At 37.6% G+C, this 15,850-nt stretch overlaps 1 protein-coding gene across 11 annotated transcripts in view; it reads left to right on the top strand.

Annotated features, from left to right (window-relative positions):
- Nucleotides 1-15,850, top strand: part of DOCK3 (dedicator of cytokinesis 3) — a 504,793-nt gene that overhangs the window by 319,220 nt on the left and 169,723 nt on the right. The window contains exon 1 of one of the 11 annotated variants that reach the window (XM_038566323.1): nt 15,091-15,321. The exons of the other annotated variants lie outside the window; for them this stretch is intronic. The gene's annotated coding sequence lies outside the window, so the exon portion shown is untranslated. Of the gene's footprint in view, nt 1-15,090; nt 15,322-15,850 lie in introns of those variants that run through there. 11 annotated transcript variants of the gene reach the window in all.

Here is a 15,850-nt window from a genome sequence, read left to right as displayed (position 1 = left end):
TCTGTGTCTTCAGCTTTCCCCTGACACTTTGCAGGTACCTGCAGCTGAGGATACACACTACTACCTCTGGCCACCACTGCTCTCTGCTCATATTCCTAGCTGCTGGACTTGGAAGAGCTACTGAGGACCCCAGCAATCATTGCAGACACTGTGGACTTTCTGCAGCTCTTCACAAGGATCACATGGTTGTTGCTGTTGTGGACCCACATGGCCTAAACCAGTGAGATACACATTCCTGGGCCCAGAGCTGCCACATGGATATGGCACCCTGCACCACTAGACCCAAAGTCACAGCATTCCCTGGCATACCCCCACCCATTGGTGAAGGTCTTTCCTCACTTCTAAGTCAGCCAAATATGTTCTGGAAGAAATGACTGCTCTTCACATGCACAGATAATTATTCAATAGTAGAGGAGTCATGAATAATTAAAGAAACATGATACCACCAGAGGAACACATTAAACTTTCAATGACCCTAAAGAAATGGAAATAAACAAATTTCCTGATAATTCAAAATAACTGTTCTGAAGATGCTTAGAGAGCTTATATCTCTCACAGAAAAACAATTCAACAAGATCAGGTAAATAAGAACAAAATGAAAAGTTCAACAAAAAGGAAACATAAAAAATAACCAAATAAAATTTGAAGCTGAAGGATACAAAAAATGAAAAATTCAATAGAGAGCTTCAATATTAGAATGGACCAAACAGGAGAATCTGTGAATTCAAAGACAGGTAAATTGAAATTATCAAGTTGAAGGAGAAAAAAGAAAAAAGATTGAAGAAATCCTGTGAGATTTTTAAGACACCATTAAGATAATTAATCTACACATTATTAGAGTACCAAAGAAGAGAAGGAGAAAGGGGCAGAAAGCTTATTTAAAGTGATAGTGGCTTCTGGGGAGAGATTTGGACATCCAAGTTCATGATATTATTCATAGGTCTCCAAACAATTTCAATCCTCAAAGAGATCCTTCTCCAAAGCATTACAATAAAACTGTCTAAAAATCAAAGAATCATGAAAGCAACAAGAAAAAAGAAGCTTGTCACTTACAAGGAAACCCCCATAAGGCTATGAGCATATTTCTTAACAGAAACCTTGCAGGCCAGGAGAGAGTGGGATGACATATTCAAAATGCTGAAAGGAAAAAAAGTCCTGCTAGCCAAGAATACTTTACCCAGGAAAGTTGTCCTTCCAGAAATAAAGGAGATATAAGGATTTTCCCCGACAAAAGCTGAGAGAGTTCAAAACTACCAGATCTGCCTTACAAGAAATGCTGCAAGTTCTTTAAGCTGAAATGAAAAAAAAAAAAACAAAAAAACAAATTAGTAGCATGAAAACTGATGGAAAGATAAAACACAATGGTAAAGGTAAGTATATAGTCAAATTCAGAATACTCCAATACTGTAGTGTGGTGGTTTATAACTCTAGTATAAAGATTAAGGGACATGGGACACCTGGGTGGCTCAGTGGTTGAGCGTCTTCCTTTGGCTCAGGTCATGATCCCAGGGTCCTGAGATCGAGTTCTGCATCGGGCTCCCCATGGGGAGCCTGCCTCTCCCTCTGCTTATGTCTCTGCCTTTCGCTCTGTGTCTCTCACAAATAAATAAAATCTTTTTTTAAAAAGGTTAAGAGTGGATAAAAAAGATGTGGTTTATGTATACAATGGAATATTACTCAGCTATTAGAAATGACAAATACCCACCATTTGCTTCAACGTGGATGGAACTGGAGGGTATTATGCTGAGTGAAGTAAGTCAATCGGAGAAGGACAAACATTATATGTTCTCATTCATTTGGGGAATATAAATAATAGTGAAAGGGAGTATAAGGGAAGGGAGAAGAAATGTGTGGGAAATATCAGAAAGGGAGACAGAACGTAAAGACTGCTAACTCTGGGAAACGAACTAGGGGTGGTAGAAAGGGAGGAGGGCAGGGGGTGGGAGTGAATGGGTGACGGGCACTGGGGGTTATTCTGTATGTTGGTAAATTGAACACCAATAAAAAACAAATTTAAAAAAAAGGTTAAGGGACAGAAAAATTTAAAATAACTATAGCTAACACAAAAATAGGCACATAGATCAATGGAACAGAATAGAAAACCTACAAATGGACCCACAGCTATATGGTCAACTAATCTTTGACAAAGCAGGAAGAATATCCAATGGAAAAAAGGTAGTCTCTTCAATAAATGATGTTGGGAAAACTGGACAACAACATGCAGAAGAATGAAGCTAGACTGCTTTCTTACACTATACACAAAAATAAATTCAAAATGGATCAAAGACCTAAATGTGAGACCTAAAACCCTAGAGGAGAACACAGGCAGAAACCTCTTTGACACTAGCCATAGCAGCTCCTTACTAGACATATCTCTGGAGGCAAGGGAAACAGAAGAAAAAATGAACTGCTGAGGCCTTATCAAGATAAAAACTTCTGCATGGTGAAGGAAACAACAAAAGTAAAAGGCAGCCTTCAGAATGAGAGAAGATATTTGCAAATGACATATCTGATAAAGGGTTAGTATCCACAATCTATAAAAAAAAAGTATCAAATTCAACACTCAAAAAAGAAATAATTCAGTTAGGAATTGGGCAGAAAACATGAATAGACACTTTTCCAAAGAAGACATCTAGATGCTTAATATCACTCATCATCAGGGAAATAGAAATCAAAACTACAGTGAGATATCACCTCACACCAATCAGAATGTCTAAAATCAACACAGGAAACAGGTGTTGGCTAGGATGTGGAGGAAAGGGAATACTGCTGGTAGGAATGCAAATTGATGCAGCCACTCTGCAAAATAGCATGGAGGTTCCTCAAAAGTTAAAAATAGAACTACTCTATGACCCAGCAGTTGCACTACTAGGTATTTACCCAGGAGATACAAAAATACTGATTTGAAGGGGCATATGCACCCTGATGTTTATAGCAGTGTTATCAACAATAGCCAAATTATGGAAAGAACCTGAATATCCTTTGACTGATGAATGGATAAAAAGAGGTTATATATATATTATATATACCAAATGGTTTCACTGATATATGGAATTTAAGAAAACAAAACAGATGAACATAAGGGAAGAAAAATAGAGAGAGGGAGGCAAACCATAAGAGGTGCTTAACTATAGAGAACAAACTGAGGGTTGCTGGAGGAGAGATAGGTGGAGGATGGGCTAAATGAGTGATGGATATTAAGGAGGGCACTTGTTGTGATGAGTACTGGGTGTTGTATGTAAGTTACAGGTCACTAAATTCTACTCCTGAAACCAGTATTACACTATATGGTAACTAACTAGAATTTAAATAAAAATTTGAAACATGAAAAAGTAACTGTAGCTAATATAATTTGCTAATGGTTACATAATATAAAAAAATATAAATTGGAACATAAAAAATGTAAAGAGGGAGGGGTTGTGTAAAAGGGTAGAGATTTTGTATGGAATTGAAGTTGAGTTGTAATCCTCTTAAATAGGCTGTTACAGTTATAAGATGTTTTATGTAAGCTTCATGTAACCAGAAAGCAAAAACCTACAGTAGATACATGCAAAATAAAGAGAAGGGAATCAAAGCATACCACTATGGGAAAACATCAATTCACAAAGAAAGACAAGAGAGCTGAGGACAGGAATAAAGGAACTACAGAAAGAGCCAAGAAATATATATATATATATTTTTGGAAAACAGGTTTTTTTTTAATGGCAAGAATTAATTCTGCCCTATCATTAATTACTTTTTTATTTTTTTAATAAATTAATTTTTTTGGTGTTCAATTTACCAACATACAGAATAACACCCAGTGCTCATCCCATCAAGTGTCCCCCTCAGTGCACGTCACCCATTCACCCCCACCCCCCGCCCTCCTCCCCTTCCTCCACCCCTAGTTCGATTCCCATAGTTAGGAGTCTTTATGTTCTGTCTCCCTTTCTGATATTTCCCACACATTTCTTTTCCCTTCCCTTATATTCCCTTTCACTATTATTTATATTCCCCAAATGAAGGAGAACATACACTGTTTGTCCTTCTCTGATTGACTGACTTCACTCAGCATAATACCCTCCAGTTCCGTCCACGTTGAAGCGAATGGTGAGTATTTGTCGTTTCTAATGGCTGAGTAATATTCCATTGTACATAAACCACATCTTCTTTATCCATTCATCTTTCGATGGACACCGAGGCTCCTTCCACAGTTTGGCTATTGTTGACATTCCTGCTAGAAACATAGGGGTGCATGTGTCCCGGCGTTTCATTGCATCTGAATCTTTGGGGTAAATCCCCAAGAGTGCAATTGCTGGGTCGTAGGGCAGGTCTATTTTTAACTCTTTGAGGAACCTCCACACAGTTTTCCAGAGTGGCTGCACCAGTTCACATTCCCACCAACAGTGTAAGAGGGTTCCCTTTTCTCCACATCCACTCCAACATTTGTGGTTTCCTGCCTTGTTAATTTCCCCCATTCTCACTGGTGTGAGGTGGTATCTCATTGTGGTTTTGATTTGTATTTCCCTGATGGCAAGTGATGCAGAGCATTTTCTCATGTGCATGTTGGCCATGTCTATGTCTTCCTCTGTGAGATTTCTGTTCATGTCTTTTGCCCATTTCATGATTGGATTGTTTCTTTGGTGTTGAGATAAATAAGTTCTTTATAGATTTTGGAAACTAGCCCTTTATCTGATACGTCATTTGCAAATGTCTTCTCCCATTCTGTAGGTTGTCTTTTAGTTTTGTTGACTGTATCCTTTGCTGTGCAAAAGCTTCTTATCTTGATGAAGTCCCAATAGTTCATTTTTGCTTTTGTTTCTTTTGCCTTCGTGGATGTATCTTGCAAGAAGTTACTGTGGCCGAGTTCAGAAATGGTGTTGCCTGTGTTCTCCTCTAGGATTTTGATGGAATCTTGTCTCACATATAGATCTTTCATCCATTTTGAGTTTATCTTTGTGTATGGTGCAAGAGAGTGGTCTAGTTTCATTCTTCTGCATGTGGATGTCCAATTTTCCCAGCACCATTTATTGAAGAGACTGTCTTTCTTCCAATGGATAGTCTTTCCTCCTTTATCGAATATTAGTTGACCATAAAGTTCAGGGTCCACTTCTGGGTTCTCTATTCTGTTCCATTGATCTATGTGTCTGCTGTTTTTGTGCCAGTACCATACTGTCTTGATGACCACAGCTTTGTAGTACAACCTGAAATATGGCATTGTGATGCCCCCAGACATGGTTCTCTTTTTTAAAATTCCCCTGGCTATTCGGGGTCTTTTCAGATTCCACACAAATCTTAAAATAATTTGTTCTAACTCTCTGAAGAAAGTCCATGGTATTTTGATAGGGATTGCATTAAAAGTGTAAATTTCCCTGGGTAACATTGACATTTTCACAATATTAATTCTGCCAATCCATGAGCGTGGAATATTTTTCCATCTCTTTGTGTCTTCCTCAGTTTCTTTCAGAAGTGTTCTATAGTTTTTAGGGTATAGATCCTTTACCTCTTTGGTTAGGTTTATTCCTAGGTATCTTATGCTTTTGGGTACAATTGTAAATGGGATTGACTCCTTAATTTCTCTTTCTTCCATCTCATTGTTCGTGTATAGAAATGCCATTGATTTCTGGGCACTGATTTTGTATCCTGCCGTGCTGCCAAATTGCTGTATGAGTTCTAGCAATCTTGGGGTGGAGGCTTTTGGGTTTTCTACGTAGAGTATCATGTCATCGGTGAAGAGGGAGAGTTTGACTTCATTGCCAATTTGAATGCCTTTAATGTCTTTTTGTTGTCTGATTGCTGAGGCTAGGACTTCCAGTACTATGTTGAATAGCAGTGGTGAGAGTGGACATCCCTGTCTTGTACCTGATCTTAGGGGAAAGGCTCCCAGTGTTTCCCCATTGAGAATGATATTTGCTGTGGGCTTTTCGTAGATGGCTTTTAAGATGTTGAGGAACGTTCCCTCTATCCCTCCACTCTGAAGAGTTTTGATCAGGAATGGATGCTGTATTTTGTCAAATGCTTTTTCTGCATCTAATGAGAGGATCATATGGTTCTTGGTTTTTCTCTTGCTGATATGATGAATCACATTTATTGTTTTACGAGTATTGAACCAGCCTTGTGTCCCGGGGATAAATCCCACTTGGTCATGGTGAATAATTTTCTTAATGTACTATTGGATCCTATTGGCTAGTATCTTGTTGAGAATTTTTGCATCCATATTCATCAGGGATATTGGTCTGTAATTCTCCTTTTTGGTGGGGTCTTTGTCTGGTTTTGGAATTAAGGTGATGCTGGCCTCATAGAATGAATTTGGGAGTACTCCATCTCTTTCTATCTTTCCAAACAGCTTTAGTAGAATAGGTATGATTTCTTCTTTAAATGTTTTATAGAATTCCCCAGGGAAGCCATCTGGCCCTGGACTCTTGTGTCTTGGGTGGTTTTTGATGACTGCTTCAATTTCCTCCCTGGTTATTGGCCTGTTCAGGTTTTCTATTTCTTCCTGTTCCAGTTTTGGTAGTTTGTGGCTTTCCAGGAATGCGTCCATTTCTTCTAGATTACCTAAGTTATTGGCATATAGCTGTTCATAATATGTTTTTAAAACCGTTTGTATTTCCTTGGTGTTGGTAGTGACCTCTCCTTTCTCTTTCATGATTTTATTAATGTGAGTCTTCTCTCTCTTCTTTTTAATAAGGCTGGCTAATGGTTTATCTATCTTATTAATTCTTTCAAAGAACCAACTCCTGGTTCTGTTGATCTGTTCCACAGCTATTCTGGTCTCGATTTCGTTGGGTTCTGCTCGAATTTTAATTAACTCTCTTCTTCTGCTGGGTGTAGGGTCCATCTGCTCTTTTTTCTCTAGCTCCTTTATGTGTAAGGTTAGCTTTTGTGTTTGAGTTCTTTCCAGTTTTTGAATGGATGCTTGTATTGCAATGTATTTCCCCCTTAGGACTGCTTTTGCTGCATTCCAAAGATTTTGAATGGCTGTATCTTCATTCTCATAAGTTTCTATGAATCTTTTTAATTCTTCCTTAATTTCCTGGTTGACCCTTTCATCTTTTAGCAGGATGGTCCTTAACCTCCATGTGTTTGAGGTCCTTCCAAACTTCTTGTTGTGATTTAGTTCTAATTTCAAGGCATTATGGTCGGAGAATATGCAGGGGATGATCCCAATCTTTTGGTATCGGTTCAGACCCGATTTGTGACCCAATATGTGGTCTATTCTGGAGAAAGTTCCATGGGCACTTGAGAAGAATGTGTATTCAGTTGAGTTTGGATGTAAAGTTCTGTAGATATCTGTGAAATCCATCTGGTCCAGTGTATCATTTAAAGCTCTCGTTTCTTTGGAGATGTTGTGCTTAGCAGACCTATCGAGGGTAGAAAGAGCTAGATTGAAGTCACCAAGTATAAGTGTATTATTATCTAAGTATTTCTTCACTTTGGTTATTAATTGATTTAAATATTTGGCAGCTCCCACAGTTCGGGGCATATATATTGAGGATTGTTAAGTCCTCTTGTTGGATAGATCCTTTAAGTATGAGATAGTGTCCCTCTTCATCTCTCACTATAGTCTTCGGGGTAAATTTTTGTTTATCTGATATAAGGATGGCTACCCCTGCTTTCTTTTGAGGACCATTCGAATGTTAATGGTTCTCCAACCTTTTATTTTCAGGTTGTAGGTGTCCTTCTGTCTAAAATGAGTCTCTTGTAGACAGCAAATAGACGGTTTTTTTTTTTTATCCAGTCTGAAACCCTGCGCCTTTTGATGGGGTCATTAAGCCTGTTCACGTTCAGAGTTACTATTGAAAGATATGAGTTTAGTGTCATCATGATATCTATTCAGTCCTTGTTTTTGTGGATTGTTCCACTGAACTTCTTCTTAAAGGGGAATTTTAAGAGTCCCCCTTAAAATTTCTTGCAGAGCTGGTTTGGAGGTCACACACATATTCTTTCAGTTCCTGCCTGTCTTGGAAGCTCTTTATCTCTCCTTCCATTTTGAATGAGAGCCTTGCTGGATAAAGTATTCTTGGTTGCATGTTCTTCTCATTTAGGACCCTGAATATATCCTGCCAGCCCTTTCTGGCCTGCCAGGTCTCTGTGGAGAGGTCTGCTGTTACCCTAATACTCCTCCCCATAAAAGTCAGGGATTTCTTGTCTCTTGCTGCTTTAAGGATCTTCTCTTTATCTTTGGAATTTGCAAGCTTCACTATTAAATGTCGAGGTGTTGAACGGGTTTTATTGATTTTAGCGGGGGATCTCTCTATTTCCTGGATCTTAATGCCTGTTTCCCATCCCAGATTAGGAAAGTTTTCAGCTATGATTTGTTCAAATACATATTCTAGCCCTCTGGCCCTTTCGGCGCCCTCGGGAACCCCAATTAAACGTAGGCTTTTCTTCCTCAGGCTGACGTTTATTTCCCCTAATCTGTCTTCATGGTCTTTTAATTGTCTGTCTCTTTTTTCCTCAGTTTCCCTCTTTGCCATCAACTTGTCTTCTATGTCACTCACTCGTTCTTCCACCTCGTTAACCCTTGTCATTAGGACTTCTAGTTTGGATTGCATCTCATTCAATTGCTTTTTAATTTCTGCCTGATTGGATCTAAATTCTGCAGTCATGAAGTCTCTTGAGTCCTTTATGCTTTTTTCTAGAGCCACCAGTAGCTGTATAATAGTGCTTCTGAATTGGCTTTCTGACATTGAATTGTAATCCAGATTTTGTAACTCTGTGTGAGAGAGGACTGTTTCTGATTCTTTCTTTTGAGTTGAGGTTTTCCTTCTAGTCATTTTGCTCAGTGCAGAGTGGCCAAAAGCAAGTTGTATTGGGAAAAGGAGAAAAAGAGAGAGAAAGAAGGAAAGAAAAGAGAAAAAGAAAAAAGAAAAAAGGAAGAAAAAAGGGAAAGAAGAGAAGAAAAAGAGAAAGAAAAAGAAAGAAGGGGAAAAAAGGGTGGGGGAAGCAATCAGAAATCAAAAAGAAAAAAAAAAACCCACGGGGGAGTATCTTCTGATTCTGTATACTTTAAGTCCCTTGGCTTCCCCTGGAACTTGTCCAACTGGAAGCTGGTCTTCTGGGGGTTGGGCCTATTGTGCTGATTTTCAGGTGTTAGCACTTGGGGGAGCTGCTCTGCCCCCTGCCTGGTGCAGGGCTCAGTGGGGGTTGTTTACCCCGTGAGGCCCCTGGAGGAAAACCATAGTGGCGGGGCCAGCTCTGGAGCCCTGGAGTCAGCTCCCGCAGTAACTCCAGAGATCTCCGTCTGCAGGGGTTGGAGGCTCCGGGGCGGGGCCGCTGATCTGCTCAGCTCCAGGCAGGAGTGTCCTTGCGGTCCTGTGCCCTCCCGGCCTCTGCCTGTCCAGGGGGAGGCCGGATCCTGGGCTGTGTCCCGGCGCCCTGTGCTCCCGGGCCTGCGCTGTTGGATTAGCTCTCTAGGCCACGCAGCCGCCTCTCCGCGGAGCTGCGCCCGAGCCCCTCCGATCTGCTCCCGGGTCAATGTATGCGCGCTGCAGCCCTTAGGGAGCTCAGCGCACTCTCCTGGGTGCACAGGTGTCTGTTAGTGTCCCCGGGAGCCTGAGGGCATCCCCGCCCTCCTGGAGTCCTGCTCCAACTCCCTGCGGGCGCGTTTCTGCCGGGAAGATTGGTGCAGCTCCTGCTTCTCCGGGACGGAGCTCTCCTGTCCTGGGGGCACTCGCCCCGGCCTTAGCCCAGCTCCTCGCGGGACCCCTCCCCCTTGGATGCCTTTTGTTTCTTTATTTCTTTTATCCCCGTCTTCCTACCTTGATAGAAGCACGAACTCTTCTCACTGTAGCGTTTCAGCTGTCCTCTCTTTAAATCTCAGGCCAAATTCATAGATTTTCACGATGATTTGAAGGTTATCTAGGTAATTTGGTGGGGACAAGTGATTTGGGGACCCTACTCTTCCGCCATCTTGCCCCTCCTCCTCATTAATTACTTTAAATGTAAATGGTTTAAATTTTTCAATCAAAGATATAAAGTGGCTACATAGGTTAAAAAATGATCAAAGAATATGTTACTTACAACAGACTTCCTTTAGCTTTGAGGACACATATAGGCAGAAAGTAAAGGGATAGAAAAAAAGATACTCCACTTAAATGGAAACCAAAAGATGGCAGTGGTAGCTATTCTTATATCAGACAAAATAGACTTTCAGTCAAAAGCTGTAATGAGACAAGGTGATTATATAATGATGAAAGGATCAGTTAACTAAGAACATATGACAGATGTAAATGTATGTATCCCCAACTTCAGAACACCTAAATATAGAAAGCAAACATTAATGAAACTAAAGAGATAAATAGCAATATAATAATAACAGGGATGTCAATACCCCACTTTCCACATTGGATAGATCATCCAAACAGAAAAACATAGACACATTAGACTTGACTTAGGTCCTTATACTTAGGACCAAATGGACCTAACAGACATTTATCACCAACAGATATTCCATCCTAAAACAAAATAGGATCCACATTCTTCTCAAGTGCATATGGAACAATCTACAGGACAGATCATATGTTAAGCTACAAGATAAGTATTAACAAATTTAAGAAGATTAAAATTACATGAAATATCTTTTCTTATGACAATGATTATTTGAAACTAGAAATCAATAACAGAAAGAAAGCTGGAAAATTCACAAATGTATGAAAATTAAGCACCACACTCCTGAATAACCAGTGGGTCACAGAACAAATCAAGAGAGAAATTTTTTTAAAAAGCATCTTGAGACAAAAAAATGGAAACACAGCATGCTAAAATTTATTAAACATTAAATAAATAAAGCAATTATAAGAGAAAAGTTTACAGTAATAAATGCCTGCATTACAAAAAAAAGAAAAATTTCAACTGAATTTAATAGCTCAAAGAACTAGAAAAAGAACAAAGTCCAAATTTAGCAGAAGGAAGGAGATAAAGTCCTGCTAAGAATATAGAAAATGGATAGAAAAACAATAGAAAGGATCAAGAAAGTAAACTAAGATTTGAAGGGTTGTTTTGTTTTGTTTTGTTTTGTTTTTAGAAAAGATAAAATTGAAAAACCTTTAGCTAGACTTACCAAGGAAAGAAGAGAACTCAAATAAAATTGTAGATGAAAGGGAACATTGCAATTGATACAACAGAAATACAAATGATTATAAGAAAGTAGTATGAATAATTATATGCCAACAAATTGGACAGTCTAGATAGAAACATACAATTTACCAAGACTAAATCAAGAAGAAATAGAAAACGGACTAGTAACAAGTAAGGAGAGCAAATCAGTAATCAAAAACTTCCCAACAAAAGCTGAGGACCAAGTGGCTTCATGGGTGAATTCTATTGAACATTTAAGAAGACTGAATACCAGAAAAAAAAAAAATCTACAGACCAAAATCCCTGATGAATAGAGGTGCAAAAATTCTCAACAAAATACTAGCAAATCAGATTCAACAGCTTATTAAAAGGATCATACACCATGAACAAGTGGGATTTATTCCTAGAATTCAAGGATTGTTCAGCATAAAGGTGATACACCACATTAATGAAATGATACATTGAAATCATAGGATCATCTCAATAGATGCAGAAAAAGCACTTGACAGAATTCAACATCCTAACATGATTAAAAAAAAAATTGGACACCTGAGTGGCACAGGTGGTTGAGTGCCCAACTCTTGGTTTCAGCTCAGGTCATGATCTCAGGGTCAGCACAGAGTCTTTTTGGGACTCTCTTTCCCTCTCCCTTTGCCTCTCACTTCTCATCTCGCTCTCTAAAATAATTTAAAAAAAAAAACCTCTCAACAAAATGGACATAGAAGCAACTTGCCTCAACATAGTAAAGACCATATGTGACAAGCCCACAGCTGACATCATGCCCAATAGTGAAGAGTTGAAAACTTTTCCTCTAACATCAGAAACAGACAAGGGTACCTAATCTCACCATTCCTTTTCAACCTAGTATTGGAAGTTTTAGCCAGAGCGATTAGACAAGAAAAAAAAAAGGCATCCAAGTTGGAAAGAGAAAAGTAAAATTGTTTCTATTTGCATGTGACATGACCTTATATATAGAAAATCCTGAAGTTTGTCCCCCAGAACTGTTAACTATAAATTCAGTTAAGTTTCAGGGATACAAAATCAACACACAAAAGTTAATTGCAAAAGTCAGAATACACTCACAATGAACTATCTGAAAAAGAAATAAAGAAAACAATCCCAATAACAATAGTATCAAAAACAATAAAATTCTTAGGAATAACTTAATCAAGGAACTGAAAGAGCTATACACTAAAAATTATAAGACATTGATGAAAGAAACTGAAGACGATGCAAGTAATTGGAAAGATACCCATGTTTATGAATTGGAAGAAGAAATATTCTTAAAATGTCCATGCTGCATAAATCCATGTATAGATTCAATATAATCCTTATCAAAATGCCAGTGGAATTTTCCAGAATTAGAAAAAAAATCCTAAAATTCAAATGGAACCACAATAGACCCTGTATAGATAAAGCAATCTTGAGAAAGAACAAGGATGGAGGTATCACACTTTCTGATTTCAAATTATATTATAAATTTATAGTAATCAAAATGTTGTGGTACTGGCATAAAAATAGACACACAGACCAATGGAACAGAATTAAGACCCCAGAAGTAGACCCACACATGTATGATCAGCTAATATTTGACAAAGGATCCAATAATATTCAATGGGGAAAGGATTGTCTCTTTAGTAAATATTGAGAAAACTGGATATTCACATTCAGAAGAATGAAATTGTGTCTCTGTCTTAAAATCACCACAAAAATTAACTCTAAATGGATTAAAGCCTTAAATATTAGACCTGAAACTGTGATCTCCCAGAAGAAAACACAGAGCAAAGCTTCTTGACATTGGTGTTGGCAGTGTTTTTTTGAATATACCAAAAGCACAACAGTGAAAGTGAAAATCAACAAGTGGGACAACATTAAAACAAAATAGCTCCTAGTCAGCAAAAGAAACAATCAACAAAATGAAAAGTCAGCCTACAGAATAGGAAAAAATAGGAGTGCCCGGGTAACTCAGTTGGTTAAACATCTGCTTTCAGCTGTTTATCACAGGGTTGTGATCCAGGAGTCCCAGGAATTGAGCCCCAGGTCAGGCTCCCAGCTGAACAGGGAGTCTGCCTCTCCCTCTTTCTTTACCCCTCCCCCCGCTCCTTTCTCTCACTCTCCTTCAAATAAATAAAATCTTTCAAAAAAAGAATTGGAAAAAAATATTCACAAACCATATAGGTGATAAAATTTAATAATCAAAATACACAAGGAACTCCTTAAGTTCAAGAGCAAATAACAAATAATCTGATTTTTTAAATGCGCAAAGGATCTGACTTTTTTCCAAAGAAGACACAAAAATACATGAAAAGGTACTCAGTATCACCAATCATTAGGGAAATGCAAATCAAAAACACAATGAAATATTACCTCATACCTGTTAGAATGCCTGTCATCAGAAAGACAAGGTACGTACAAACTTTCAGTTATAAAATAAATGATTCATGGAGTGGAAAGTGCATCATAGGAAGTATAGTCAATAATATTGTAATAACATCAAATGGTGACAGAAAGTGACTACACAACTTTGGTGAACATTTAATAATAGTATTTTTGAATCTGTGTTATAGACATGAAACTAACATATGTCATTTATATTACAATAATCAAAAATAAAAGAAACAATTTTTAAAAGATGAGATAAATAACAGCAAGGATGTATAGAAAAGAGAACTCTTGGGGCACCTCAGTGGCTTAGTTGGTTGAGTGGCCCACTTATGATTTTGGCTCAGGTCATGATCTCAGGGTCATGAGATTGAGCCCTGCATCCTTGGGCTCCACACTTAATGGGGAATCTACTTGAGATTTTCTCCCTCTGCCCCTCTCCCCACTTGTGCTTGCTCATTCTCTCTCTTAAATAAATAAATGAATCTTTTTAAAAAAGAAAGAAAAAAGAACTCTTGTCCTCTGTTGTTGGAAATACAAATTTGTACAGTCACTATAAAAAACAGAATGGAGAATCCTCAAAAAAGAGAAAATAGAACCACCATATGATCTAGCAATTCTACTTCTGGGTATATATCCAAAGGAATTGAAATCAGGATCTCAAAGAGATAACTGCACTTTCTTGTTCATTGCAGCCTTTTTTACAATAACCAAGACACAGAAACAATCTAAGTGTCCATTGATGAGTGAATGGATAAATAAAATATAGTATACATGCAATGGAATATTAATCATACATAATAAAGAAGAAAATCCTGCCATTTGTGACAACATGGATAAACCTTTAGAGCATTATACTAAATGAAATAAGCCGGAGAATGACAAACACTTTGTGATCTCATTTATATATGAAATCTAAAAAAGCAGAACCCCAAAACACAGTAGATTGATGGTTTCCAGGGGCTGGGGAGAAGGGAAAATGAGATATTATAAGAGGATTAAGTTCTGGGGATCTAATGTGAAGCATAGTGACTGTACTTAACAGTAGTATATTTTGTACTTGAAAGTTGTTAAAAGAGTAGACCTTAAATGTTCTCACCATACCAATAACAAAAAAGTAATTATGTCAGATGAAGTATGTAATTAACCTTATTGTGGTACTCACTTTGCAGTATTATATATGTATCAAATCATCATGTTCTGTTCCTTAGATTTATATAATGTTTTATGTCAATTATACCTCAATAAAGCTGAAAAAAACTTCTCCAGAACATAGATATGAGTGTCCAGATTGAAAGGGCCTAACAAATATTTAGCACTTAATTATGAAATCTCAGCTCACTAAAGCTGAACGCTTCCAGCAAGAAAAATAAGTCACCTATTAAGGATTTATCATAAAAATAACATTTGTCTTCCTAGTAGTAACGTTGAAGACTAGAAAATAATGAAATATTGCCTTTAAAATTCTGAGGAAAATAAAATTTGACCTAGAATGTTATTTTTATTCAGCTACATTATCAATCAAATGGGAAAGTAGCCTAAAGAAAATTTTGGTCACCCAAATTATCAAAACAAACAAAAAGTCTCTTTAACCATTTTTCAGGAAACTACTGAAGGATAAATTATTTCTTTAAAATGAAGGAATAAACCAAAAGATGCTGTTATGTGCCATCCAGCAAAAGGATTCTGACTACCAGGAGAGGTGCAAAGAATTCTCAGATTACCATCAGAGGGAGGTTCCAGGATGACATTCATGCAATAGACCTGGAGAGTAACTGATTCAGATGAAGGCAGAGGGCAGCCAGGAAACCTCTCCAGGAGGAAAACGACTTCAGACAATATTTGATAGTTTTACCACATGGAGAATGTTTTTCAAAGGTATTTTATTTTAAAAAGAAAAGTATTTTATAGAGTTGTAGGAGGGCATAAGAGAAGATGCTATAGTTTAAATACAACTGAGATTCCAAAGAAAAGCAGAATGTAGTAGAAGAAAGGAAATGTAATTGAAGTACAGTATTTGGCTCACCAGTAAACAATATTTAAAAGTTACAATCTTATAAACAAGTTTTAACCAAAGCTTGTGAAATATTAGGAAGATAAATGAAGGGAAATTGATTTAAACAGATGTGGAAATCCTTAGCTGCCATTATAAGAAGCCAGTAGGTAAATCTAAAACTAAATGTGACCTTTAGAAATATTCGACAAATTTTGGAAAAAAAGTTGTAAAAAGTTTGAAGTACTTACTTCTAGGAAATAGTACAGGTGAGTAGAGGACTGATAATTTTATTGCAAGGCTTTTAGGGTTATTTAACTTTTAATACTGTATGCTTATATTATGTTTAGCATACTTAAATGTTAATTTTAAAATGTTAACTTACCAAAAAGGCCAAAGAAAAGTTCAAGCCCC

The sequence above is a fragment of the Canis lupus genome, chromosome 20 (assembly GCF_011100685.1).
Source record: "Canis lupus familiaris isolate Mischka breed German Shepherd chromosome 20, alternate assembly UU_Cfam_GSD_1.0, whole genome shotgun sequence".
NCBI classification, from domain to species: Eukaryota; Metazoa; Chordata; class Mammalia; order Carnivora; family Canidae; genus Canis; species Canis lupus.
The sequence above is the reverse complement of the archived record's forward strand: the minus strand, read 5'-3'. Positions and strand labels throughout refer to the sequence as shown.